General features: G+C 23.3%; 1 protein-coding gene across 1 annotated transcript in view; it reads right to left on the bottom strand.

Moving 5' to 3' along the window:
- LOC107648277 (WD repeat-containing protein LWD2-like) overlaps positions 1 to 2,257 on the bottom strand; it is a 5,606-nt gene extending 3,349 nt beyond the window's left edge. The window contains exon 1 of the mRNA XM_016352208.2: positions 2,118 to 2,257. The gene's annotated coding sequence lies outside the window, so the exon portion shown is untranslated. The remainder of the gene's footprint in view (positions 1 to 2,117) is intronic.

Below are 3,464 nucleotides of genomic sequence, written 5' to 3'. Positions count from 1 at the left end.
ATAACACTATAATCAATTGTCAAACAACTCTAATCTAATAAAAAGTTCACTAAAAATAAGAGTATCAATTTAGACTATTTCTTTTAATTGAGTTTTAAATATTTTTATTTTTTAGAATTTTAATTTTGTTTTAGTCTCCTAAGACTTTTTCTTTCTGAAATTTTAAATTATGCAAGACAAATTTGGAATTTTTTGTGATTTATGGTAAATTATTTTAATTGAGGGACTGATGTATTATAATTTGAAAATTTAGAGATTAATGACATATAACAAATATGAAATGTTACAATGCACATTCAAAGAAAGTCTAAATATCTATTTAGGGATTTTAATTGTTTGAAATTTGCATTATGAGTTAATCCAATTATAATCTAAAAATAATACTTTACATATTGCTTTTTCTTTTGATTTTTTACGGTATTCTCTAATCCGGCAGGTCAAAGACTAATCCATCGCGGTACTGAGTTTTATTTAAAAGTTTGTCGCTGATCAATGAATTACTGCATGCACAAAACGATACTTTACATATTGCTTTTTGATTCATTTATGACTAAGTTGATAGAAAAAGATTATTTTTTAATAAAAAATGTTATTTTTTATTTTTTAGTGTATTTGATAAATTTTTAATAGTAAAAGTGAAAATACTGAAAAATAAAAAAATATTTTTTGAAACAATTATAAATAAGTTATTTTGTGTTTAATTTTTTAGTTTTAAAAGTACTTATTTTAAGAGAAAAGTGATAAAAAAACTTTTTATTATGAAAAAAATTATTTTTTTTAACTTCTCTTTAAGTACCAAAATAACTTTTTAAAAAGTTGCAATTTTATTTTAAAAATTATACCAGATATTAATACTACACTTTTTTATAAGTTAAAAATTAAAAAAAAATCACTTATGAAACTTATCCAAACCAGTCCTTTAGTATATTTTCATTTGACTTTATATTCTCATAACACCAAATAACTTTTCCTGAAAATAAAGGTTACTTACCAGTTACCACCTACACAAATTACGATAAAATTCTACCAAATTAACTTAAGATAAATGATTTAAGTCCTTAATTCTCATTCTATGTACTTTCACTAATTTCTTTTTATATAATTGTATCATTTCTTCCCTTCCATTGATTTTATATAATTCTATGTGATTTTCCTTCTTTCATCCTACTTTCCTATTCAAATCATAATACGAGATTTTTATTCCATATAACATCATTCCCGTTTATTAGTATTATGGAGAGTCAACAGANTCGTAACACATCTATTAGTTAAAATAAAATAAAAAGTAAAATGACGAGACCTGAGATTTGTAATACAGTAATAGTAAACGAAAGGAACCTGACAAATATATTAACACTATCTAATTATAAATTTGAACATTACATACAAATGTATATATTATTTTCTTTGACTTTTTCCCCTTTCTTGTTTTCTTTATCACAGAAAACAATACATAAGTTCTTTTAGTACACCACTTCTTTTTCACAGCAATACAACACTTCCAACAAAATAACACCGAAATTATGGCAAAACACAACAGATATTTTACAAAAAACAATGCAAAAATTTCAGCATCATAATACAAAAAATCCTATATTTATTTTTTCAATATTTTATTTTCTCTCAAACAAAATTTTCCATTCTCTTTCTTTTCAAACATTTCTCCAAAATTCTTCATCCCAATCTCTTCCTCTTAGTCCATAAGACAATATAATAACACCTAATGTCACGTCTATTACACAATTCAAATTCAAAACTGAAAATTCCAAATTTCCAATTTTATCAAATTCAAGAAGAATAAGAAGGATACAACGTGAGGGAAGAAGAAAAGGAAATTTTGCTGGTGGAAGAAGTAGAAGAGATAAAGAGGAAAAAAGGGAAAGAAGAAGAAAAAAGTGCTCTTATATATATTTGACTACTATTTACTTGATCATCAGACACTACTCTCAAAAAAAATATTCATCTTATTTAGATACATATATATTTCTACTTATGGTGAACTCTATGATACCTATGTAATAATTAAATAATAATACTTATATTTGATAAGTTTAAAAAACATAATTATTGTAATATGTATCTTCAAATAAAGAGAGGCTATAAAAAGGACTACTTACATAACTCAGAAGTCAGAACCAAAATTAAAGCCTCCTATATTAGCTTCGTTTAGTGCAGATCAGAGCAGTACAAATGTACAATGGCAATGCTAGTGGAATGAAAATTCATTGATAAACGGAGATAATATATATGAGGGCGCCATAAATGAGACGAGAGCAAAGTATACATCCAAATTAAATTTTCCAAAAATATGAGAAGGGAAGGTAAGTGAAGGCGTGAAGCTAATGGTCAATCTTTACTATATATCCTTGATAGTTTGGTCAGCTTATATCAGATGTTCAATCATTATATCTATAGTCACGTTATTTCAAATATATCGTTATTCTCCTTTTCTGTTCTTTTTATCAAAATGTAAATTCTTTCTCTAACTTTCAACATACTAGTTCTACTTCTACTATATTATTTTGTCCCTCCAGAAAAAACAGTCTTCTAACTTCTAAGTGCCTGTTTGGTAGGATTTTTTTGAAATTATTTAAATACTTTATATACTAAAATTTGCAATAGATCGAATAAAATATTTACATTTTTTCAAGGAAAAATTATTGTAAAGGACGTTAGAAAGATTTAATTATTAAAAAGGACCTTTAATATTAAAATTATTAAGAAGGATCAAATCTTTTTATAATATTAAAGAAGAACAACCAAATCTTTCTATAAAGAGACAAATATATCTTTAATTATTTTTTATAATTTTTATATTAACAATTTTTTTCTAAAACTTTAGTAATTTTTATTATTTATTTATTTATTTTTTTACTTTTATGATCTTTTAGCTTTATTTTTCTCCTTGGGTAAAGATCACAAAAATAAAAAAATAAATAAAAATAATTAATAAAAATTATTAAAATTTTAAGAGAAATAAAATTTATCAATATAAAGATTATAATTTTTAGAGACCCTGCATTTTATATTTTCTTTAGGGTATAGCATTCATGTTAATTTTTTTTAAGAGATCTCCCCATACTCAATTAAGAGGTCGCGGGTTCGAGTCTCTTATCTTTGGTAAAAAAAAAAGCATTCATGTTAATTTAGCCATTGAATTATAATAATAAAACATGATATAAATTCAAAGGTAATTTACGTTAATAAATAGAGATTAAAATTATACAAATATCCTACATAAAATTATTTGATTACACATATGTTTTAAATATATCTATAAAAATTAAATTAGATAAATTTAATTTATTAATAAGATAAAATATCTAAATAAATCGAATTAGGCCATTTCAATTTATTAAAACAAGTGAAAAATTATATCTGCACTAAATTCTTTAATAAATCTAATCAATCCAATTCAATTTATTATTATAGAAAATAGATGATAAATTGAATCAATTCATAAA

The sequence above is a fragment of the Arachis ipaensis genome, chromosome B06 (assembly GCF_000816755.2).
Source record: "Arachis ipaensis cultivar K30076 chromosome B06, Araip1.1, whole genome shotgun sequence".
Classification (NCBI taxonomy): Eukaryota; Viridiplantae; Streptophyta; class Magnoliopsida; order Fabales; family Fabaceae; genus Arachis; species Arachis ipaensis.
Note: the sequence above shows the minus strand (reverse complement) of the source record. Positions and strands in the feature narration are given on the sequence as shown.